General features: G+C 44.4%; 1 protein-coding gene across 5 annotated transcripts in view; it reads left to right on the forward strand.

The window, feature by feature from the left end:
* The window catches only part of sema6bb (sema domain, transmembrane domain (TM), and cytoplasmic domain, (semaphorin) 6Bb), a 148,699-nt gene that overhangs the window by 31,982 nt on the left and 90,183 nt on the right, over window positions 1-26,534 (forward strand). The window contains exon 1 of one of the 5 annotated variants that reach the window (XM_028588389.1): window positions 20,354-20,407. The exons of the other annotated variants lie outside the window; for them this stretch is intronic. The gene's annotated coding sequence lies outside the window, so the exon portion shown is untranslated. Of the gene's footprint in view, window positions 1-20,353; window positions 20,408-26,534 lie in introns of those variants that run through there. 5 annotated transcript variants of the gene reach the window in all.

The raw sequence follows: 26,534 nt of genomic DNA on the forward strand, positions 1-26,534 counted from the left end.
TATACAAGTTAGTGTTTTTTACCCCACTGTCCAGCTGACCTGGAGTTCCAAATGCCTCTCCTCTCCTTTCTTCTCCTCTCCTCTCCTCTCCTCTCTCCTCTCCTCTCCTCTCCTCTCCTCTCCTCTCCTCTCCTCTGTGGGCGTTGGCCAGAGCACAAAAAGGAGAAGAGCCTGGGTCTCTTCCAAAATGATTTCCATTAAGTGCATTTGGAAGTATGCAACTTTGTACATGCCAGCAAAAGGAAGGAAAAAAAAAAATGACCCTAGAGTGAGAGCTTGAAGTGGGCCAATCGAAGTTTGTTTGGAGGAAGACTGCGGTTGCTTCTTGCCAAGGCCTAAGCAGGGCAAATTGAAGAATTTGGAGCAGCGTAGAGAACAGCATGAGGTGGAGAAGGAGAATAAGCTGGAATAAATGAGAAAGATGGCTGGAGTTTGGAGGAAGGTTGATGCTACTCTCCATGGCCAAGCTGGGGATATAGTGGAGCTTTTGAGAGGAGAGGCCACATGATTAGCGCAGAAGAGAGGAGAAAGGCTTTAAAACCTCCATTTAGTTATGATAAGCCACTGAAGATTTGAGGAGACAGCAACATGAGTGGGCATGAGGATAGAGAACACAAGAGTTGAGGAGAAAGCGATGCCCCCCCATTGCATGTTTGTAATTGTTTCTGCGTGTGCATGTTCTCTCCCTCCTGTTGCTTTTGCAATTACCATCCTGAGACCAGGGTCGGTCTCCCTGAAGTTAAGAGTGCTTGAGACTCTTGGGTGGCTTGATGGAGTTTGGCACCTAGCGGCGCACAGGCAGGGCCCAGAGACACCACACAGTTAATTAACCAAAAAGACTAAAACTGACTCTCCAGGCTGATAAGCAGGAATGAGGTGAACGTCTTCTCTCTCTCATGAGAGAAACTCCGGAGACAAAACCTCTTGCAGGTAGTTTTTAGGCTGTTTGCTTTTCTCGCAGCAACAAAGACTGAGATTCTTATCGGCCTGTGGGAGGAAGGAGGGGAGGTACCAATTTCAGTATCCTCTGAACGTTTTCTTTTGTTGTGGAAGGATGAGAAATGTGCCTTATCATAAGTCACTGAATTTACTTGATGTGCCTTCACTCTTTGATACGTATAGCTTATTTTCATTTATGGGCATTTTTCTCCATGCATTTATAAGCGAGTCCCTGCGGCCTGTGTCTGACGTACTGTATTTCCAACCACAGAATCCGATTCCATGGAGAAATATACCTGTGTGTATGTGTGTGTGTGCTCACGTTGTCGTGCACGTGTCTCCTTCAGTGTGTGTGTGTGTGTGTGTGTGTGTGTGTGTGTGTGTGGGGTTTTTTTTTTTTTTTAATGCAGCAGACGGGGAATATTGATGAGTACTGGTAAATAAGCAGTATGGGAGCGTTGGCAGACAAAGCATGCTGGGTTCTTGTAAACCAGTGGTGGAAATGATTAACATCGGCACCGTCCCCAAACGACCCCCGACTGCTTCCCCACCGCCTCATTTGTTCTCACTGTCAGTCTGGAGGCCTCATTTTCACTTTACTGAAAGGAAGGCGGCGTATAATTGTTTTAGAGGAAACACTTTGTCTCAATCCTTTTAACATTTTTCTATCTTAATTACAATCTTAATTTTTCATATTTTCTCAACTTCATGTCTTCTCCTCTCCCTCGTGCCGGCAAATTAGGAATATGATATGCCAAAAAGATATCTACCTGCTGTTATTTTTCCGTCTCTCTGTCTTTTCTGTCTCCTCCTCCATGTTCCCAGCTGTATTTTGCTGAGTAATTTAAGCATCCTGTGGTTTTGGGAGACATATCATGATATGTGGGTGCTCTGTCATTGCTGACTCCAGCACACAACCTGCAGAGTTTGCGGACATCCTCCGACCCCTCATCCCTTCGCGGCTGTATACAATTTGCCTGTATGTCGCCTGCGCCCTGACATTTTAGCTTTGCCCTCGTATTTGTCCTGTCCCTTCTCATTATGAAACCGCATCCACTGCTGTCACAATGGCTCTTTCAGACGGTCTAGCTTGTGCCCTTACTGCCATGCTCCTGCTTCTCTCTCTGTGTGAGCGCCCTCCTGTTTTTAATCACTGCCTGTACACTTGATATTGTTCTTCCCCTTTTTCCTCCACATCCTGCCCTTTTCGCTTCTCCACATTCATGCATCTTTGCCACATTGACCCACAATGCCCCTCTGTTCTAAAACGCACCCCCCCACTTCAGACGTGACTGTGGTGTGTGTCTGCAGATCTAAACATTTCCCTTCATTACACCGGGTCTTGTTGCGGCTGCTTGGCAAATTGGCCTTATAGAAGAGCAGGCTGTGTTGTTCATTTAGCTGCCATGTCAGTAATAGTTGCCCGGCACCAGCTTTTGTTCCCCTTAGAGGTAATTGCTACCGAGGGGATTAAGTAATGATATGACAAGGGTGAGGGCATGGGCGTGCCATCCGTCATCCATCTGAGTGTATCAGTGCACAAAAAGGATCTCCCGTGAAGAGAGCTGTGTCGTTTTAAAAAAAAAAAAAAAAGAAAAACATTTCCCAAGTTAATACTGCAGGGCTTCGGTGTTAATCACCTCCAGAGTGAGACTGTGAATGAAAAAATGTTGTTCAGATCAGGTGCGGTTTTAACTCTGCTGTAGTTTTGATGGTTTTGACTATTACAGGTGTGGCTGTTGCTCTTTTCCGTTTTTTTCTTTTCCTCACAGCTTGCATCTTCGCTACTTTAACTTTGTTACGTCTCTCTGAATCTAAATGTCAGCGATGCAGTTGGGCAGTAAAACTCTTTATCCTGGGCTTCAGTCGACTTGGAAAAAAAAAGCACAGGCAGACATTATTCTTGCTTTCAAGATGAGGGCGACATTAAAAAAGATTACATCGCAAATACAATGTGCACAGAAACACAGCCACCGCCTCTCACGGACAACTAGACCCTGCTTCCTCCTCTCGCACAGTTTTCTTCTTTTCCGTCCATGGCTTTTCTCTCTCTCAGCTGTACATTAAAGTGGCATAAAACAGAGGACAAAAGCGGGTCCTCAAAGTCTCGGCACTTGAATGGCTTGATTTCCATTCTGGTAGAGACCTAGTGTCTTGGCCTGCCAAGTGGAGAGTAGACAGATCACGGCCCGGCCCCGCGTCTATAAAGAAATGTACCGTACACACAGTGTTGACTGATAATGAGATATACTCGGCATCCAACAGATCCAAGTCTTTTTGCTTCTCCTCTGTCACTGTGGGCTGACTCACTTTAGAGACCAGCACTAAAAAACACATTTAAAAGGTGCCATGCCTCTCTCTTCTCACACTTTCACACACACACACACACACACACACACACACACACACACACACACACACACACACACACACACAGTCACAGTCACAGTCACAGTCATATATCTGCTTACTAGAGCCCTCTGTGAATTATCGCAACACAGTGAGGCGAAAAAGAGACAAACACAGAAAGACGCTGTTTGACTATTTGACTCTCCTGCGATCTCACTTAACTCCATGTCCTCTTACAAACACATTGAAGCATCTGGTGATGGCATCTTGCCCTCACAGTGGGAGATGAGAGAGGCTGGTAGATGGTGCTTCACTACAGGACTCCTTTCTACTCACCAAGCATGTATCATGCACACACATACACACTCCCCGCCCCTTAAGTCCCTGTGCAATTTACAGTGGAAATGAAAACAGTCCAATGACAGTTTGAAAGGGTGTGAGTACTTTTAAATATGGCCCCGTTTCTTTAATAGACACTACTCAGGTGTCGCTTGGACATAAACACCCTTTCATAGCGTTAAGATAAGTGAGTTTAGGGTGTTTAGAGTATCCCAATATGCTCTTCTATTTCAGCTTGTTCTTGGCAGGACAACTCATGCTTATGCGCGCCTCGGCTCCATTAGCCACCCAGCTAGTTAGCGAAAGCAAGCCATTATCAAGGAAAAGCTGCTTACAATAGATGATCTGTTGCTGTTCGTGTTTAGAGTGGGAAAAATAGAACTTTCGTTGAGTTTTATGCATGCAGTTATGTAGACTCCTGATTGGGTTATAGTAATTGGATTAGAGATAAGATCAGGCATTTACAGCTAACTCCGACAATTAGGAAGTCTCTACTCAGAAAACAGATTGACTGAATGCAGCGAGATTGTAAAAGACATCACGTCTTTTCCTACAGGCGTCAGCCGTCCTTATCGACCTATCAAGCGGCACATTGGGTCCAAATCTGCTCACTTAAAGGAGAATTCCGGCCAATTTTTACGTTAATCTTGATCGCTATAAATATGCGATTACTTTTAATTGAAAAAACCCGACCTGAATAGGTCCTAGCAAACTGGAGTTGCTGCAGCTACGAGCTTCCACTGAGGTAAAACGGCAGTTGTCGGGGAAGGTTTTAGAGTGCCTTTGTACCTCTCAACAGACACAAAATGCAATTAAAATGTTTGTGCAACATGAACAGGGCCCTTACATGACAACAAGATGCATCTTCAACACAGACATTGTTTAAATTCACCTACCCTGTCTCTATCCTGCCTGTAGCTAGCTCGCCCTGCTAGCTGCTAGCTTCCGTCCGTGATAAGTGTGTTCAGCCAGGCTTATTCTGTGATAATCATCATGCAACAGTTGCGTGTGGATTTGTAGCTCATCCATTTTGTGTGTGATCGATCTGGTGTTGGATGAGTAGGAGGCTTGGCATTGTCAATCTGTGTGGTAGTTCCCTTAGCCACGCTAGCAGGCCCGACCGGGATCCTTGCTTCTGATTTCTCTCCGCCTTCATCGCCTCCCGCTCCCGAAAACAATCCAGTGAGCGCCCGGTGGTCTGGCTATGTCCTCCAAAGGACAGGTCATGCCTTCGCGATGACAGTGGTTATGACCATATCAGTGACTATGTATCTACATGAAAACGGGCTAAATGATGTCTGTGGCTTGCACACTAATAGCGTTAGAGAAGGCTATAGCTGTAGTCTCGCGCTGAAGTCCTGGTGTAGCCTCCTACTCACCAACACCAGATCGATCACACACAAAATGGATGAGCTACAAATCCACACGGAACTGTTGCGTGATGATTATCACAGAAATAGCCTGGCTGAACACACTTATCACGGACGGCAGCTAACAGCTTGCAGCTAGCAGCTAACCGGGCGAGCTAGCTACCGGCAGGATAGAGACAGGGTAGGTGAATTTAAACAATGTCTGAGTTGAAAACCCATCTTGTTGTCATGTAAGGGCCCTGTCATTTTAATTGCATTTTGTGTCTGTTGAGAGGCACAGAGGCACTCTAAAACCTGTACCGACAGCTGCCGTTTTAGCTCAGTGGAAGCTTGTAGACGTAGCTGCAGCTACTCCGTGTTGACTGCACGGCTCATTTTTTTTTTCTTCTTCTATCGACTGTACTTGCATATTTATAGCAATCAAGATTGACGTAAAAATTGGCCGGAATTCTCCTTTAATACGGCGTCTGCCTTCTGCACTGCCTCCCAGCAGTCCATCGCATTTCTTCTGCTCTTTATGTTGAACTGCTCTGCATGCATATGAGCTGTTTTGATGCTGGGAGGCAAGCAAGGTTTTTTCTTTTCTTTTTGCTTTGAAGCTACAAGCTGCTCAAATGTTACTTTAAATCTTTTTTGAGACTTGATGCAAAATATATAAATGTAGACAGTGTATGCTTCTTGGAAATGCAGCATAGCAACAACAATACAGCTAGAGTCGCCTCACAGCATACTACTGCTATGCATGAAGCCTATGGGCCCTATTTTAATGATCTAAGCGCACGGCGTGGAGCGCATGGCGCAGGTGCGTTTAGGGTGTGTCCAAATCCACTTTCGCTAGTTTGACGGCCGAAAAAAGGGTCTGTGCGCCGGGTGCATGATTCAATAGGGTTGTACTTAGTGTCTTCATTAAGTCATAGGTGTGTTTTGGGCGTAACATACAATAAACCAATCAGAGTGTCATCTCCCATTCCCTTTAAAAGCCAGGCGCGTTTGTACCTCGGCGCATTGCTATTATGAGGGCGGATTTGCATCGTAATATTTTTTATTTGTAATCTTTTGCATGTTTGTGTGCTGATGCCCTTGCCTGTGTGTGTGTGTGTGTGTAACAAGCATAGTGTGTTACACGCGCTGTGCATGAGCCTAGGCACATCTATCTATAAATTGCAGGAACGTCTGTCTGTCTGTCTGTGTGTGTGTGTGTGTGTGTGTGTGTGTGTGTGTGTGTGTGTGTGTGTGTGTGTGTGTGTGTGTGTGTGTGTGTGTGTGTGTGTGTGATCATTTTGGTACGTGTGGACGTGTCCTAAGTGAGCAGTGAGCAGGAACAGAGACGGATAAAGAGCAGCGGAGCTTTGGCAGCTAAAATGTGACATACACCTCAGGCCCACAAACGTGCAAAGTAGCATTACGTTAACCATCAAATGACACAAGACAACGTCTCTCTCTCTCTCTCTCTCTCTTTCTCTCTCTGTCTCTGTCTCTTTCTCTCTGCGTGTGTGCATTCTGGTGGTTGATGAACACAGATATGTGTTGATTAGCTCTTATAATGGGCAAGGTGGGTAACGCTTTGCCATGACTCCATGAGGCTAATGTCTGATTACTCCACATTGTCACTGTGATATTTTGTGATTACATTCTGATTCTGTCAGGTAAATATAGTAGTACAATGTCTTCCTCTGATGTAGAAGTAGCCTACACATTAAGTCAGTAGTAGGCTATACAGTGGAGTTGCATATGAAGTGGTTTGGGGTCCTTCTGTAAGTAAAAGCAATACCACAGGCCAAGCAATCGGCCCGTTCCAAACAGACACATTTTCAACGGGCACTGCACTAGTTTTACTAATGCGCTGTTTTTGTTGGTCAATGGTGCGATCACTTCCCGCTGCCTCAAGATAGCAATACGCCAAAAATTCACCTGAACACACCTCCCTGTAAGACCAGCACGCCCATGGGCGCACAGATGGGCGCAGGTGCACTTGCTATTTAAACAACGTGGACGCTGGATGGGAAATTGACAACCGCATCGGTCTTAAACTAGCAAAGACACTTGCGTCGGGCTTTGCGCTGTGCTGCGCCGCGCCGCGCCGGGTGCAAGATAGGGCCCTATGACTGCTTTTGGTAATACCACCAATATACTAAAGTGGAGATCACAGAGCTGGTTGTGATCGGGTCAGATTCTGCTATGTGGGTTTCAGGATTGTGCTGTTTGGCCATCGCACAAGGATCAGAGGTGTGGGGACTGATGCCAAAGAAATACCAGAGAACATTTAGAGAACTGCCAAAGGACGGGGAACGGTTGTTTTGTTGTTTTGGTTGGCCACTCAGCCCAACAATACATATGACTCCCATTTTTCCTGTTAACTTAATCTCCCTCCTTCTCTGCTCCTCCCTCCATTTCTCTCTTTCTCTCTTGCACAAAGTTAGTATCACACCCAGATGGGCAGAGTAGTTTCTGATTAAGGAAACTGAAACCTTCAAGAGTACAATAGGGAGCAGGCGATAATAACGGGCTACAGGATGGCGCACCTTTTCCTGGCCTTCCTTTATAGCACCAGCTTTTTTTAAATAAGGTCTTTGGACTAAGGCAAAGCTTTTCCACTTCCTACCTAAAAAACTGCATTTGCAAGCGCATGAGCATCCAGTTGTATCTGAGGAGTTGGCCCCAGCAGATGGGTTTTCGTCTCACAGCCTTCAGGAACATTTTATTTAGCCGTTTGTCACACTGTGACGTGGGCGACCTCAATCTCTTCCCTGTCCATCTACTGTGACCCGCTACGGCTCCAGCCTGAGAAGGCCTAATGGAAACTCTCCTGTTAATGCCGCAGGTGGGGTCATTTAGATGGAATATTGGATAAACAGGAGTCAAAGGTCATGTTTACACAGCAAATCCTCCATATACCCTCACGTCACGTCAAACTGGAGATCTTTGGCAGCTGAAGGGCAGAAGGGAAAAAGGTAAAGGTAATGACAATGCATCACAGCGACTTTCGCTCTTTTTCGGTTATCCGATTGCCCCCCCCATATCTGCATCTCACTGACATTTCCCAAACATGCAGAGACACGTCGAGCTTGCTAACTGCTCAGTCTGTCATAAAATGCTGCATACACCCATGCTAACCTTAATATTAGCATTTAAATTGAGTAACCATTGGAGGGGCAATATTTCTCCCTAAACACTTTTTCACTTTGCCTCCTCAAAGGCTTCTCTTGGCAAGGGGAGAGGTACAATAACCAATAAAGCATTCCCTCTGATATGATAAAGAGCTGTCATGATTGATTTCCATGCTGCCACAACTCTGTACCCTGAATTAATTTGGACCTGTCTTCATCCGCCGATTCTGTCGTTCCTTCTCTTTTTCGCTTTCTCTGTCTCACTTTGGCAGAGCTCATTTAAAATACCTTAATACCGTTGGCCATTGTCTGTGGTCCGTGGTGGGGTTTTGGCACGAGTAGATGTTTGGATTTCAACTGCCTCTGAGATGAATGCAAAAGATCTGCAGGCGGTTTCAGGCAGGCACTCAGCAGTGGTTTTGAGGAGTCGAGAGGGGAAACTTTTAGCAGAGAACTTTCAGCAAAGCACTTTTTTCTTTCTTTTTTTTGACGCTGCAATCCTCAACTCGACTGAGCTCAGCACGGAAGATTACAGAGAATATGAATTTTTTTTTTCTACCCTTTAATCCCTCTTTCAGGTTAAGAAGGGGAAGAGCTTTATCTTTGTGTGTGCGCGTGTAAGAGAAAGGGCATAAAGTGAAGAGAATAGTTGAGTTGATGGCGGGGATCATTGGCCAAAGTGGTCTTTGTGAGTCGTGCAGATCAAGGACGCATAACTGATCCCCCCACCCCCAGCTGTTAGGGTGAGAGCTGGTGACCTCTGCTTCATTAATTTCATATTCCGCTTGTAGCCCTCCCTCTGTGTGTATGTGTGTGTGTGTGTGTGTGTGTTGGTCTGCATGCGCACATCTCTAGAGGCTGATGGATCGTTAATAAGAGAGACAGCATCAGGACAGATAGAGAGAAGAGCAAAGTGAGCAAGTGAGCAAGAAAAAGTTTCTGTAGTCTTCCTCTTGATGCAGACCCCCTCCTCTCTCCCTCCATCACATCCCCGTCTTCCAAACTGAAGAGTGGGGCTGCAGGCAGAACACGCAGACAGGCCTTTGATGTCTAAGATGATGGTTACCGAACCCTCGCTTCCCCTCTCTCTCTGTCTATGTCTGCCTCACTCTCTCTCTCTCTCTCTCTCTCTCTCTCTCTCTCTCTCTCTCTCTCGCTCTCTTCACAACCATCCCACGTCGGCACGTCCTCCACAGATTTGCTCCTAATCACAGTCTAGCCTGTCCGTGACACACCCAGTACCTTTTTTTCTTTACTTTCTTTTCTTTCCGTCTTTCTTGTCAGCGTTTATGCTCCACTCCGTCTCCTCGCGTCACTTCCTCCCTTCCGTCTCCTTCATGCAGCGATCGGAGGGCGGTGTAAACATGAGTTGTCACACACTTCATCCCCAGCTCGTCTCGGCGCAGCCGAAGAAATGATGCATCCCGTCGACAAGCTCAGAAGCAAGCGTATAAAGCGCGAGGGGCGGCTGGCAGCCAGGTGTAATCTTGGGTAATAAAGGAAGAGGATTTGGCGTCTCTGAAAACAAAGGCGTTTGAAAACTGCCTGCAGTCAAAATCGCTTCGGGGAGTAAAATGCAGTGTAATATTCCTTTTTATTTGTTCAGCCGCTCTGCATTATGTGAGAGTTTCTCCCAAATTCATGCAGTGTTTTTGTCTCTAATTCGTATAAATCAACCTGGACTTACATTTCAATGCAACTTTGTTTAATTGGATTAGACCAAATTTGTTTTAGGATTTGAGCCGAATAATCACATTAACGGGTGAGACCTTGCTAACTGGAGCTGAGTTACATGCTTTAATCACAATTCTCTCTGCAATTTAAAAAGGCAGTAGCATTATTTAGGGAAGTCCTAATTTGCCTATTGATCAGAATTTATTTCTCCCCATATTCAGCTGGCCCCAGGAGGCAAGTAAGCAAGCGTTTGGATGGCTCTCCTCCCAATGAGCTCCATTTTGTGTGTGTGTGTGTGTGTGTGTGTGTGTGTGTGTGTGTGTGTGTGTGTGTGTGTGTGTGTGTGTGTGTGTGTGTGTGTGTGTGTGTGTGTGTGTGTGTGTGTGTGTGTGTGTGTGTGTGTGTGTGTGTGTGCGTGCGTGCGTGCGTGCGTGTGTGAGAGAGAGAGACCGAGAGAAAGGCTTTAAACAACTAAACAGAAAATGTCACTTGTCCCAATTACAGAGGGTTGGACGCTATTCTGAAAATAATGACTCCATAATTGTAACGGGTCGCACAATGACAAACGTCATTACAGATACTATTCCTCTGAAGTGGATGAAGACGTCTCAGTGAGACGTCTCAGTGAGAGAGTAAGACATAAACTGACTTAAATATAAAGAGACAAGAGGAAATTCACCTTTACATATTTAGTCATGGGCCTGTTTTCACTGAGCAGCTCACAGTTTTCAACTTCACGTCTTTTGTGTCCAGTCGTTGATTCTGTGCCCACGTATGCCTCATTTGCACCGACCGCCATAGCGTGAAACTGCCGTGACATCATCTTCATCGCGACACTCGCCAGATCCTTTCAATGGCAACGATGTCTGCACTGAAATTCGGTCATTATTAACATAGCTTGGTTATTTAAAAAAGGCGGGATAGTGCAGGTTGAGCTAGTGACAGTTCTCTCTGACCAATCAGTGGTCTGCAGTGTTTTAACTCCACCGTCTACTAGCAGCTCAGCTCGCTTGGAACCAGGTAGTGTACACAACTTTTGCCAATGGAAAACAAACAAAAAAGAGCCAGTCGAGTTGAATAGAGCCGTGCCGTGCCATATCATGCAGTGGAAATGTGGCATTTGACAAAAAAGATGTGTCAGAAAAATCAATAATAACTTATGGGTATTATCCTGATAAAGAAAATTGCTTGTTGTGAGACATTTATTTGGAGATTATAATTGAATTATATCAGTGCACCTAAATGGAGAGCAGCCACCCACAGCAGTGCAGTTAAGTGCTCTGCACATAGGGGCATTTTCATTGGTATTCTTCCTATTTATTGCAATAAAAACAGGTTAGTGCTGTCAGGATTCAAGTGGGATAGCAGGGGATTATAGGGTAGGATGGTGTCTTTTTCCTCTCAGCTCTCTCTCTCTCTCCTCTGAGTGTACCTCTCTCTGCCTTCTCTTCCCTCTGTTCCTCTGCATGCTGTGGGAGTGTTGTTTAGACCTTACAAAGCCCCTGATTAGGGGGACTGTACTGTGGAACAGCAGATAGCTCTGTTTTTCTTATTTCTCCATAATTGGAGACGGACAGACAGATGGACAAACGGACCGACGGGTAAAACGCTGAAGGAAAGATAAAAAATATGGTATTGGAGACGGCTAGAGCAGCAGGAAGAGTAAATTGATGAGGTGTGCAGAGGAGCTGGAGATTTTTGGCTCGCCCAATCAATCCATTCATTCATTAGTATGTCGCTTTAATGTAAAGGTCCCATGTTGTAGGAATTAATGTCCCTTTTTATAGTACATTTGTGATTTGAAAGATGTGGTTGAAGACCAGACTTGCCTCAATTTATTTGAGTAAAATCAAAGTAAACGTTTTTATTGATAAATACCACAAATATCCTCAGGAAAAGTTGATCTTGCTCTCCGTTATCAAATGCATTCTTTTTAAATAATGATAATGAAGTAATGTATTTAAAAAAAAACTCATAATAACTGAATAACAGGAATAATATGGGGCCTTCTAAACCTGCTTCCTCGCTTTAACAAGCGAGAGAGACAAGAGCATCTCAAAGCCTACACAAAACACCCCAATACTGTTAAAGGTTTCACATTTTAATATTAATTCCCAGCGGACCGAGGGTTAGTTATAGAGGCGTTTAACAATGTCAGACCTTTTATCCATTCACTTTTTACTATTCAGAAAATGTTTGGGAGAGGAGGAAAGTTCACAGAGGCATAGACTGCAGAGTCTCTTTAATACAGAGCCATTGATTTGCTGAAATGTCATTTGCTCACAGTCAATGAGGAGTGCACAGCGATCAGCGGGGATACGGTTAGACAACAGGGGAAGACCAGCATATTTAAATGTCATTGTCTCAATCAGCCCTTATTGACCAACTGCATCTGCCAACGAGGGAGTTCACTCGAACTTTGGCACTTGAGGAAAGACATACTGGGCCCCTAACGATCTCAGCGCACGGCGTGAAGCGCCTGGCGCAGGTGCGTTCAGGGCGTGTACTTTTGCTAGTTTAACGGCGGAAAAAAGGGGCCGTGCGCCAGGCCAAAGAGCCGTAGAAATAGTAGTTAGAGAAGGCAACCTGGTTTAGGGGATAAGGCTGCAACAGGTGAAGTGACAGATCAGGTAGTTAATATGATAATATGGTGGGGTGAGCCGCCAGTCGAGTAAGGAGTAGTTATGTGGAGCACAGAGCAGCTACTACAGATGAAAGTAATGTATCAGACAAAGTGACATGTCGATTGTGAGCTAAGATAACATATATTGTAGGTGTTCGTTAGCAGAAGCGCACAGTGGTGTTTCTCTCCCTCACGCCCGGCTCACACACAACACCCTCAATTTAAAGTAGCGGATAGAGGAGAGAAAATAGAGAATAAATTCTCCAGAGAGGAGGCTGTGAGGTGGTGAAGGCGCCGATATACTGACCACACTCTAGTTTTGCTTTCTCACAGATTAAGCCTGTTCTACCCTCTTCTCTCTCTCTCTCTATCTCTCTTTTTGTCTTTGTTCCTACGTCTCTGCAACCTTTTCACATCTTCTCTCTCTGTCTGCCTACATCATCCAGTCCAACTAGCGTTTTTGTTGTTGCTCTTTCTCTGCCATTTCCATACTTTGGCAGAGGGCTTTTCCATTCTCTCACAGAGTGCAGTCTAGTTAACTGGCAGCACACGAACAAAGCTTTGTGCAGTATATATAGTTATGGAACACTTCTAAGTGCATGACAGCTGTGCTCTTTTTCTTAAAATAATGTGTTGTTATTGCTGATAAGCAGTAACACAAGCTCTTTACAGAGCTGGCAGGTTTTAGAGAAAATAATTGTTAAACCCATTGTGATCAAATATAACCTCTATAGTGGATCCCAAATGAATAAAAAAAATCAAGTGTACTAAGTGATTAAATGCATTTCTTTCATTCTGTTCAAAAGAAAAATGAGCGTTCATTCAAGGTTTTCAAGGACAACACATGTTTTTAATTGACTTCTCTCAGTGGCTTTAAGCATTCAATAACTGTCCTGAAGTGTCCTCGGGCAAGAACCTTTCTTTACTTGCATGCTAGCATGCTGCCATCAGTGCGTGGATGAATTGAAGGTGTAAAAAATGGAACCAAATCTTGCAGCACCCTTAGCCTGCCCTTAGGCACCCACTTTGGGAGCCACTGGCCACGGCTTGAATTGGGCTCCGTTCCGTTCCTTCAGTACCACAGCGTTGCCGACTTGAAACCATTTTCAGGCAGTCTCAAGCTGACCAAACAAATGTATGATGTAGCCTCCTTTTATTTTGACTTTATGAAATAGCTGTGGCCGTCACACAGCAGCAGGATAATTGATCCACGTGTCTCCAAATTGAAAAAAGGCCAAATATCATTTCCTCTGGATAATCACAATATTGTTTTCTGGCACGTCAAGTGGATTATTACATTACTGCAAGCATGGAACTTGTCAAATTACTTAAGTAAATAAAAGATAAGGCAACAGATAATAGGTCTAATAATGAAAGCACAATTTATTGTACTTAGCCTAGTTACTGGAGATACTGAAGTGTCCTTGGTGCAAAGACGCATCTATCTCACAGGAATTTCAGTGATTCATGAACCATTAATTCAATGCAAAAACAAGATAAAAATGTGCCACTGACAGTGTATTTGGTTGTATCTGTTTCCAGAAACGGTGTCATTGTTACTCTGGACAACCCACGTCCACAGAACACAATGTCTACTGGAGAAATAGTCCCTAATAAACTGTGGACAGAGTGGTCTGTGGAAACCAGCCCATTCGTACCCAACACGCCGGCCTCATTGGACACATTGGCTCCCCTCCTCACAAATCCCAATTCAACTTTGCCCACGAAGACAGTAGTATTTCAAATGCAAGACAAGCGCTCTTCCTCTGTTCAAGTAACAAAAATGTATATACTGAGATAGCCCAAACCAATCTCTCGTCTAAAAGAAAGTAAGTAGTATGTACAAGTATTTTAAAGTAATCAGAATACATGTTAATCCCTTTCTGAGTAGAATTTTGAAGCTGTAGGGTTTGACAGTCATTTCTTTAGTAACCTAACCCGACCTGTTCGTACAGTAATCTGGCAACAAGAAGCCTGAGTCAAGTTTATATAAAGAGTCTTTAAACAACCACATTCCGAAGCAGGTTTGATGATCCAGAAAAGTGGTTGTGTTTACAGCCTTAGGACTGACTCACTTGTATTTCCATTGTGCAACTCGCAGTTGATCACACAAAAGCACTGAAATGGATTTGGAAGAGTAATTTGAACCCTGTCAGATGTTATAGCCCTGGGCTGTGGTGCTTTGACCAGCTAGCGTAGTTTACCTAAGAACAAAGTAAGCCCGGCCTAAGCCGGCCGGTAACATGATCCGCCCTGCAATGATTCCCAGGCATCTGGGGGTCACGCACACGGACAAGTCTCTCAAAGGCAATGTCACATCGGAGGGGACCATTCTCTTGGCTAAAGAAGAAAAACCTAATACACACACATAAACACACGCCTCTGACCGGCACGAGAGTGTGAAAGGGACAAGGCTGAGTTAAGTCTAAAGCCCCAGTGAGAGAGAGTGTGTGTTCAGTATCGATTAGTATTTGATCCCTGCCAGTCGCTCCTCTCATGTGTCTCCCCGCAGGCTCCATGCTGACCTTCTCTGACTGTCTGTCTCCACACACACGCACGCACGCACGCACGCACTGAGCGTAAGTACTGCCTCTTGCTACGAGCGTGATAACTTACCCTTGAAGGAGTTGGTGTGAGACGGTGTGGAGGCGTTATGGGCAGAAAAAGAAAACAAAGGGAACGAAAGAAAGAATAAAGAAAAGGATTTGGCTTTGGGCATGTGATGGAAGACAAATGGGGTGACTCAATAGGCCCATTATGATTGTGTGTGTGGGGAGGGGGGTGTAGAGAGATGGATGGCAAAGACGAGGCTTTGAGAGGATGTGAATAGATGTAGGGAAGCATAGTTAGATCAGGCAATCTGCTTAACCAGCTTACAGCTCCTGGCCCTGTTCCCTACTCTCCATCCTCTCGCAGTTTCCGTGTGTAATCAGACGTACTTCGATAGCAATTATTATCATAACTCTGCCAAGTGTGCATTAGCAGTCTCCTCTGATATAGTTATTAAGCAAATTCTTCGGTCGTCTTACATTTCTATGTACCTCTATCTGTGACTCTGGGGTCAGAGGATTGGAAGTAATTTTTTAACTTTCATATGTTTGGCTAGTCTATATTTCTGCATGTTCCCTCCACTTCTGAACCTTTTATCTTCGCCAACCCCGCTGTGCCCTTTTTCTTTTAATCTATGTTCATCTCTGGCTCATGTCCCCCCCCCCCCCACCCCCACCCCCACCTCTGTCGCCTTTCCCTCTCCTTCTATCCTCTGCATTTTCTTCGCCCTCTTTATCTTCTCTTCCTCTCTGCCTCTTTAACTGTAAAGTCATGTTTTATAGTTCTATTTGCTGGCTGGCCCTGCCGCTGTAATAGAATTGCTCCTTCCTACATGGACAACAGTTTCCAGGGTAACAGAGACGGGGAGAGAAGGCCACGGAGTGCACTGTGGTGTAGTCAATTTTATCACCAGAATGTTTTGGCCCATTTCTGATACACACTGCCTGCATAGCTGGCAACCGGAGGTGTGGAAATGAAGATGTAGGACAGCAATGTTTCTATCAGCCAAAACGTTATTGCAGTTTTCAATTTGTGTGATTGCATTTACTTTTTTTCAGAATAAAGCGTTAGCTGCTGTGGCTTGTTGTAGAAGGTGAAGCAGGTTGATGCATTGTCCCTTGTCAGAAGTAACCCTGACTGGCATTTGTAAGGACGAGGTGTGAGCCCAAATGCCTCGCAGCCATTCACTGGCTTTTCCCTAATCACTCCGTCTCATCTTTTATTACCTCGGAAAGTCGTTCTCCTCTCGGCTGCTGGCACTGCAGATGTTTCTACCGCCTGCAGTATTGGACATTTTGTCGGAGGCAGGATAGAGGAGAGGAGACAGACCATAATAACTTTCGGAATTGATATTTGCACGCACAATTGCAACAGACTCTCACAGGTCTGCGAAACTACATTGGAAAAATATATTCCTTTGTCGAATCTTTATGTCACCTTTGGGATTGAGGAAAGAATCACACGGCAAAAACGAGCTGTTCCCCTGTCATCCACATTGTAAGTTTTCTCTGAACAACATCATCAATCAAAGCAATACACCATAAAACCCTACTGTATGCTTTTCAGTGACTTAAAAACAGCAATAAGAGAAGTCATAACCATATGTTCAGTCACTGTGGCACATTAGTTGTTGACTGGGTAAATTGTGTGTATTTTGGAGTTATTTTGATGTCACAACAGAAGATCAGAATTATCTGTATCTCTGTCTATATGTCTCTTAAATAATTCAAAAATCTAAAGTTTAAAGGAGCATATCTGTTTATACTGAAACCAAAGGTTCACACGCTGTTCCATGCAGTTTCCAGTAAACGAGGTCTTCTTGCGGCGGGCAATGTTTGGAATATGCTTTATGTAATAGGAAGTGAAAGGGGAAAATGGAGAGAAAACTCAAACAGGCTGTTGATTGTGGCAGAATTCTTCAAAGTAAAGGAAGAAAATCAATTAAACTAGTGTTTGTGCAAAACAATGTGTTTTATAATCTGTCTGTCACTCTGTTTTTTTTTTGGGCTATTGAGTTTTTAATTTAATTAAAGCAAAACAAAAAAACAAACAATTCCCAGATTGATGAAAATGTAATAACCAGAAAATATAAGCCCACGCTTAATATGGACTTAAAAATCGCTCTCTAAAAATGGTGGTGACACTCCACTCTTGGAAGACTGTTTTCTAGCCGTCCAAAGATAGACTTATACATACAGACATCACCACTTTAATCAGAGTGGATGATGTTTAATGGCCACCTCTCTGGTGCCAATAGATCCCTGTTTGTTATTCCTGCCCACCGATAATGTCATCGTGTTTCTATAAAAGGGGATGAGAGGAGAGAGGGATAGTGTAACTGTTTAGGCCCTCCCTGGCCACTGAACCTAGTTTGCTCCAAATAAGAGGTTTAAAAGAGGGGTGTGTTGAGGGGGTGAGGGGTTGGTTGGGGGTGTTGTGCAGAGTGGTGCAGCGTGAGGCAACCGAGAGAGAGACAAAGAGGGAGCACGGCTATATTTAGTCTGACCTGAGTGCCCGTGTGTGGAGCTGGCAGGCCGGGCAGAGAGACAGGTGCAGCGGCTTGTCATTATGGAAGAACACAAGAGCCTCACAGTCAGAGGCTGATAATGGGATCTCATCTGACAACTACCTATAGCTCTACCTCACCACCTATATTTAGCTCCCATTTGAGACCAGTGGTTGGGGCTTAGCGCTGTGTATTTCTTTGTGCGAGTGTGAAAATGTGTGCTGGGACTCAGTGGGAAAAAAAAATTGTGAGCGTATAGCTGGGGACTGGACACTGGTGGAGCTGTCTCTAGGGAGACTGGCATCTGTTTGAAGACAACATACTGTGTTAGCAGTGTTTGCTCAGGCGCTGCAGCCAATCATAGAGTTGCTTCTGACCTGCAGGGTAATGCGTCTCAGCATTACACTAATATGAGCCGCCTTGCAGTTTGTCATATATCTGTTACGTCTGCTGGTCTCTGCAAGCGTGAACTACAATGTGTCTTCTTTGTACTCACAGAACACCCCTAACTCGCTGCTAATGTTACACTTCAGTAATACTGTTTTACAGACAAATATTTAAAAAGGAACATGGTTGACACTGAAACAATTTAGCTGAAGTGTTTACACGGAATATCTAAAAACTGTTTGGATAGAAAATCCTCTTGTGTCAGGAGATTGTAGAGGACTCTGTATTTGTATTACTTTCCTGTCTCTTCCTGTATTTTCTGACCCACACAGCTTGTATCTCAACACAAAACAAATATTGGCTGCCATGTATCAAGTGGAGTCCATCATATTTCTCTATCCTCTGCCTGTCTGTCTGAGAGGACCCAATACCCCAAGGGAGAGACTGAAAAAAACTAGTCAGAGTTTCAGAGCTGTTCAACCTTGGACTGCTCTCTAGGACAAAAATGCTGTGTCACTATACTGAACCAAATAAAAATGACATTGCTTTAACTTAACAAAAGTTAGAGTAGTGCGTCGACAAACTTTGTGAGGTGGATTTCTTAAAGGAATAGTTTGACATTTTGGGAGTAAGATGGGAAGATTGATATCACTCTCATGTTAATATGAAGCTACCACCAGCAGCTGGTTAGCTTAGCTTAGCTTAGCATAAAGACTGTAAACAGAGGGAAACCGCTAGCCTGGCTCAGTCCAGAAGTGACAAAAACAACCTGCCAGCACTTCTAAAGCTCACTAAACAACATGATATATCTAATTTTAAAAACTAAAGTGTAAACGTGACATTTTTTGGTTTTACAGGGAGTAAGCGTGTTGAACTATTTTGTTGGCCGGGCGCAGTGACTTCCTGGAGTCTTCTTGTGACCCTGACTTTGCCAGGCAAAGAAATTGCATATGCTTTTAAACAAAATTTTGACTCACGTACAAATACCCTAGGATGCATTTTGGCGAGAGTTACGCTTTAAAGTGAAATGAATGATGCGGTAAAATCAAGATGAAAGGTACATTGACCGTTTATTTACAGGTCACTACTTCAGTTGTGCCATTAAGACTAGCATTAATGGGAGTCCGTTAGGTTACAGGTTGGCATATCGAGTGCAAAGACAGAACAGGTGCCACGCTCACTACGGAAATCTAAGGCTGGAGAGCAGATAGCCGCTGAAAATTACAACATATTGGCTCAATTGCAAACAACCCCTGGAGCAGAAGGAGAAGGTAAACTCCAGCTTTGGCTCTTTCGATTTCACAGAGAAAGAGCACTGTTTTTACGGCAGAGTTTAGCAAATGAGTTTTTCATGCAGTCGTTGGGTTCATTTGTGCATTTCTATGTTTCTGTTTTGTTGCCAAACAGCGAATGAGTCAGTTGGGAATGCAGCATGTCATAGGAGATACCATTTTATCTGGCCCTGTCTGTTGGCGGCAGATTGCAACAGACGAATAATTTTCCCTGTTTGATGTCTATGGCAGCGTTCCGAGAACTGGTCTTTGTTGTTGTGAGAGAAGAAGTCTTTGGAATAGATTTGATTAAACCACTTGCTGCAAAAGCTGGGTTGGGTTTACTGTTGCTAAGTGAAACTTCATAATTGAGGTGCAGGACTTACAGATGACCTTTAGGTGACTCATAAAATGTCAGCTGGACCCTTCACCCTGGCCCCAGCCCGCCCTAGATCTCATGGGGAACGCAGCATTTAAACCATTAGAGTGTAATTTGAGAGGAAGGGGCAGGCTGTATGGGGGGTTGGGAGGCGGTCACTGATTTTTTTTTTTATCTCTTCTATTTCAGTTCAAAAAGCCAAGGTCATCGTCACTTATGGGGTTAGAGTGAAGACATTTTGCATTCCGGGTAAAGAGAGCTGGTGAAAATAACAGGGGGCAGTGATGGCCCCTAGTTGAGGAGAAGGGGTGGTGGATGGGGGGGGGGGGGAGACACACTGTATGGGGACACACTGTATGGGGACATCATACAGTGAAGGAGACAGAAATAGAGAGAGGTAGGAGGCTGTGGTGGAGGAGTTTGGGGATATGGAGGCCAGTTGAGGTCCAACCTGCCTGAGGCAAAGAAAGAGATGGAATAGGGCCAACATGATAGAGGGAAGAAGAGGTGTGTCTGTAAGGTTTTGTAATTTAATCTTTGGCCACTGAATTGCAAGTGGGAGTGCTTGGCAGCCAGGCCTGAGTGAGAAAAAAAGACAAAAAAAATAAATCCATGGAGTCGATTAAAACAGCTGTTGAAAATGTATATGCATCTAATTTGGGGCACATTTATGCTTCTTCCCCACTTTTAAAAAACATCTCTATTAACAGTTTGTGTGCGATTTGAGCTGACGATGTATGAATATGTATGAGTTGAGCATTTTTGAGTGTGCTTGCTTTCCATCACATTAGCTCATTCCTCTCCTAAAACAATGTTGTTGTTTTTGCAAAAGGGAGCGAGAAGCTAAAAGAAGAGATGGAGTAAAGGCTGCAGGCAAGAGCAGGAAGGATTTGACAAAAGCCTGGTTTGAATAGTAAGAGGAATAAGAGCTTGTGTGCAAACTCTCAAAGCATCTCAAGATCTAATTTAATAATTATATATTTTAGCTTGTTAAAAATAATCCTGAAGTTGAGTTTTGCATGATATAAAATAGTTTTATAGGCAGGAGGAAAACAAGTAAATCCAATAATTTGTTTGTGGGCAGCCAAAGTACACTATTAGAATTGCCTTAAATTAGATTAACGGATACATCTGTTGGTTTAACAGACATAAGAGACCAATTAATGGAGTGAAGGCTGGAGTTTATTTAGTCCATGTGTGTATTTGTTTCTGTTTACGTTATTGATTTAAAGGCCCTTCAGTGCAGGCAATCAAGATTTTAAGCTAGCCATAGATTTCTTTACGTAAGTCTTTCCATGCGCACACACACGCACGCACGCACGCACAAGCCAAACTCCCTCTTCCGCTCACACCTCTTTCCAGATGCACCCCCAGCAGCGGTGAGCAGCAGTGACTCAGGTTCTGAATCCAAACATGATGTGCTGTCCCAGTTTCCTTGCCTAAAGCCTCTCCTCAGACACAGCCAGCACACCTCACCACCCATTTATCAATGGGCATTAGGCTGTTGTAGGTAGGCAGACAGGTCAATCCACCTCCAGATGGGCCCATATTAGAGACAGCCACTTCATCCATCTGAGCCCAAACCACCCACCCTCTGCCAGGAGTTCACCCCGCTCCACTTTAAGAACCCTCAACAGGGGTCGAAAACACTTTCCGAACATTTCAGAAGTTAATACTGAAGAGAGGAACTTGTGGCGTTGAGATACATGTGGGGATAAATAAATATATGAGCCTGTAATGCATTATTCCTTCTCAAATCAATCACATTTTCTCTCACTATCATCGGCCTGTCTCCTCTCTCTCTCTCTCTCTCTCCCCCTCTCTGTTTTCCCCAAGCCCATAAAAGTTGGAGCACTTTAATAAGAAGATAAAAAAAAGTGGGAGAGGAAGTGTGTGATGTGATGGAGATGAGAGAGGTGGTGGTGAAATGGAAATAGATTGGATGTGGATGAGAGCCACAGGTGACAGGTCTCACCCTCTCCTCCCTTCTGTCCAAAGTCTGTTTTTTTTTTTTTTTTTCTTATCCCTTTTTTTTTTTTTGTTGCAAATCCCACATCTCCACTCTGCCTCTCATTCTAGCCATTTTCCCTCCTCGCCGTCTCTTCTTCTCCCCGCCTGCTGCTGTCTCTTTTTCCTCCCTTTTCCTCCCCTTCATATATAGGACGTGCATGGTGTGGAGCAGCGCTTGGATAATTAGCCGTGGTTTATTAATTATGAATGCGAGCGGGTTCTGTGGGAGCCAGTGAGTGGGCCTCTCGCAGAGACTCATCAATTAAACAACAGAGTTCCCCAGCCTTTTGATTAAAGATAAAGAGGAAATCGGATGATCAATAGAGACCTGTTAGAGACTGGCAGAACAGATGAGCAAAAATGCAAGGAAGGACGGACAGACAAAGATAGACAAAAAAACAGACGAGACGGGGAAGGAGCCCCAGCGACGCACAACAACTCCCCTGCTTTGAGGTTCATGTGACAGCTTTACGGGTGGAAAAATGTGGGATGTGTGTGCATGAGGCGCTGTCGCGAGCGTCGGCGTGCGAACATTTCACGTGACATCGGCAGCACAGTGGGAAAGCCTCGCGATCGGTCTGCATCAAACGTTACTCTGCCCACACAGACCAACGCTTGGATCGACGCCATGGTGCCAGCGCGGGCACAGCGCCAAGCCCCTGCTGTCTGTTCTCGCCCTCCTTTTTCCTCTGCCTTCCATTTTCCCTCTCCGCCCTCGTTCCTGACTCTCCTCTGTCTTCTCTCTTTTGTTCTCTCTCCTTCCTCCCTCACGCTCTTTCTCCTCTTTCCCGTCTGTTCCGCCTCATCTTTTCTCACCTCTCTCGCCTCCCACTCCCTCTGCCACCGCTCCTCTCCGCGGTCAGTTGTTCGACACGTCTCCCCCCCGGCGGGTCGGGGTCGCTTTTTTTTTTTTTTTTTTTTTTTTGGGTTCCCCTGAAGAGATTTAAAAGGTCTTAACCCATCTTTCAAGTCTTTTCTTTATTAATTTATACAAGAGTGAAGCTGGAAGTGAAAAGAGTCCGATTTGACAGCACGGCAGGAATCAATTTTGAGCTTGAATCCCGTTGTTTTGGGCGATGTTGCACGTTCAGCAGGAGACACAGCCACCAAACCCACACACACACACACACACACTGTCTCTGAGCATAAGGGCTTCTCGCACAGCCTCCCACATGTTCCCCCTCTCAGCAGCCTTGAAGTTTAGGCCAAGTGCGCAGTGAAAGGCCTTGTGATGGACTGCCGGTGCTGGTACTGTTAATTGACGCCTTGTCTGATTACACTTCTACACCGTGCACAGGAGGGCTGCTAGGCTTGTTGCTAGGCTCCTGTCCAAGAGGCTATAAAAGTGGGCGGACGGTGCTATCATGCTTATCACAAACACACACACACACACACACACACACACACACACACACACACACACACACACACACACACACACACACACACACACACACACACACACACACACACACACACACACACACCCATGTGCACACTCTCAGATTAAAAACTCACAGCCCGTCTCTCCATCCAGGTGAAACGTGAAAGGAAATTAGCTTTCACCCATATTTCCAGTTCAATTACTTTTACTTGCTTTTGAAATTGACTTCCAAGCGCACGTCAACTGGGGCTGGTTGTAAAGATGTGTTGGACTTATCTACGAGGTGTGAGGCCAGTAGTCATGCTTTCAGACTAGGGAGTTAGACACACACAAAAATAAAGATTTGTGAATCATTTTCATTCAAGTCTGAAAGGTTATCCACCTCATACCCACAGGCTATCTAAGATCTAAAAGCTGTGTTTTGTGAATAACAATCAATGCTGACAACACCTGCTGGCAAAAAAATGTCGCGGAGGGATTGAAGTAACCTCTTGAAATAATTCTGAAAATGTTTGTCTCTGGAGTTGCCGCGCTCATCACTGTTTTCTCTCGAAAGCGTCCTTGTACTGTAACTGTGATAGGATTTCTGTGGGAGCAAGGCAAAACACCTGAGGTGCTTTTTGAATTCATATTTTGACCATGCCTTGGCTCGGTTCACTTTATTCTCACAGCTGTTTTCCCTGTCCAATATTAGAAAGGGTCTGATTAGGCAGGGAGAGAGCCCTATGGAGCCACCACCAACTTCAAGTGGATTTGCTCAAATACTAAAGTATTTCACATGCATAGCTCTCCAACTCAGTGCCACGTCTATTTTTTGCCTTTGATATTGATCAAATCCAAAATAGTAAAAGCTGGAAAAGAAAATCTGAGCCTCCCTACACGCCCAACCTGTCTCATCATCTTGTTTCTTTTTTCTTTTTGCCATCTTTGATCACTATAAACAGCATCTGGTGCTTTTGGACTAACCAGATCCCCTCCCACTTACAGGAAGGCCAGCTAATATGAAATGCATCCCCACATCTGGTCATCTCTGTCTGCAACTACTGCGTATTAACACCACCGGAAAGCTAAAACCAAACATATTTTGGTACCACACTTTTTGAGGTTCAAAGTGCATCCTCTGCCCTCGCTGTCTCCCCCACAAGGAAGCAGTTCTGTTCTCTTGGCATCCTCTTGTGTAGCAACTTGCCAGGTTACATAGCATTACCCTCATTACTCAAACCCCCTTCAAAGCGCTTTACTCATCACGGCTTGAGGATAATGAGGTAGCCTCCCTGGCCTCTTTGGGGAGCTGAAGCTCAGCTCGGCGAGGCACCCAGCCACTGTGGCAACTTCAGTCCGAGCCTAACTCCCTGTTTTACTAGTGATTGGCTATGGATTTTGGCCCTTAGTGTTCTGCTGTCTTCACAGGCGCACGGCCTCTGCTCACTCAACATCCAAATCAAAGTGCATTGACTTTTGGCTTTTTTTTTTTTTTTTTTTTTTTTTTTACCTTGAGAAAAAGACTTTGTTTTTACATCCTCTCAGATAAGTTTTAATGTATAATGAGAGCTCTCAACTTTTGTGTGGGAAGTTTGCTATCATTAGCTGCTGCAATTGTGTACTTTATGAGTGGATGCATTCACAGGGAAACATGGCCTCAGGCTGGCATCAGTTTTGGCCAGACAATGCTTTGTAACAGAAATAAAAGAGCTGAATATACAAGGGTTGACAACTTATTCTGTTTTGACTTTGTGCTTGTTTTTACTGCTTTGTAGAATAGGAATACCATATTTAAATCACCATGTGTGCTGAATAGAAGATGCCAATTATTATTATTTTCTTTATTTCAAGTTTGATCTTTTATAAAGTCCCTTGTGCGATGTACCAATAAATATAAAGGTTGACAAAACCAGAATTACGCAGGGTGTTAATAAGGCAAGGCCCGATTAACTGTGACACGCACATTTTCACCGTTGATGAATAGCAAGCTACCTTGACAGTGCCGGAAAGTGCAAAATGAAAGAAGCTATAGTTTCTCTACTACAGAGAAAGTAGAAAGATATTATGACTATAGTGCTAGCTTGCCAGTAACAGTAGTTCACCAAGTAGCCCTGCGTGTAGTTTCTACATCACCAAGCCTCTGGCACCTTGTATTTCATGAAGACAAGCATATCAATTTCCCTGTGCCACTTTCTGGTGTGACTGCCTCTCAATCCCCGAATGTACGGAGACTCTGTCGGAGTCAATGTCTTGTTGCCATAGCGCCCGTTGGCATTGAGGGACGCAGAGAGGCTTGACTATAGAAAGAGAAGAGAGTGAGAGCAAGACAGGAAAGAAATGAGTGAGAGGACAGGGAGGGGTGGATGTTGAGCTTAAGGAACTGCCATATAGCTGAATGTTTGCTTATTCAAACCTTCCTTCATCTCTTTGTCTGACCCTGCCTTCACTCTTTTTATCTCTGACAGATTTCCCACAGCATGACTCATTCTGATTAGCATTGGTCAGCCATTTCAAAGCTCAAAGAGGCTTTCACATATAGCCTAAAAGAAGAGTCCTCTCTGCAGTGCAAGAGGAGGGAGTAAAGAAATAGAAATGCAGCAGCCATTACGGTCTCAGACTCATAAAAACCGGCGGGCTAATTCAGGAGCACACAAATTGATGACCTGTGTCAGTCCTTTCGCCACGGTCTTTAAATTCCATTTAATGCCACTGTAACGGGCTAATCATTTGTGTCCCTCTGTGTTTGTGTGAGTTTGTGTCTGTGATTTTAAACAATAGCAGCTCCTGATAAGGGATGTGTGGGGAAAGAAATGTGTTATTCAGCCACCGTTCGGGATGAGTAAAAATGGAGGCTCAGGTTGTGATGGCTGTCCTTATCTTGTCATGAGCCCAAGTGTTTCAGCGAGGGAGCCCGGCATTACCACACTGCTGGCGAGGCCATATTTCCACTATCTTTCCATTTGTCTCCAGCCGTTCCAATCCAAACCTCTATTTTCGTTTTTATCTCGCCGTGTCATCTCGCTCTGACTCTAAAATTCATTTATGGACTCTTTCTTTCTCTCTCTCTCTCTCTCTCTCTCTCTCTCTCTTTCACTCACTCTGTCTTTGTTCACTTCTCACTGCTTCCTTCTTTTTACCTCTCTTCACCATCCTCACCTCTAGATAGATATCACTTCTCTCTTTCCCTTTCAATAAGGGCTTCCAGGCGTGACAGCTGTCCTTTGGCTGTACATGGTGTTTCCACAGCTCTGTTGGCGCCACATGAGGAGAATTGTTGACTATGTAAGACTTGAGTCTTGTGTAAACAGAGCTACTGCATGTTGTCTTCATCAGTACACATTTAGTAGGCTGGGAATGATATCACTGCACTGTAGCTTTAAAAATACTTGGTTTCAAACATTCAAAGGATAATTGCAGTTTTACAGTTTTGTTTCTTATTTTCATAGTTTTGACCATCATTTTTACAGGTTAGGATTACATTTTACTCACCACGATAATTCCTGAGATCGGGGAACATGACAGCTCAAATTGTTTGCGAAAGGATTAGAAGGGTCACTGTTTAAAAAATGGTGGGAATGAATTAGAACTCACATGTAGCGTTAATTTAAAAAATAATTCAGTTTAATTTGAGCACAAACGATGTAGCCACACCTTCAACTATACT

This window comes from Perca flavescens, chromosome 9, assembly GCF_004354835.1.
Source record: "Perca flavescens isolate YP-PL-M2 chromosome 9, PFLA_1.0, whole genome shotgun sequence".
NCBI classification, from domain to species: Eukaryota; Metazoa; Chordata; class Actinopteri; order Perciformes; family Percidae; genus Perca; species Perca flavescens.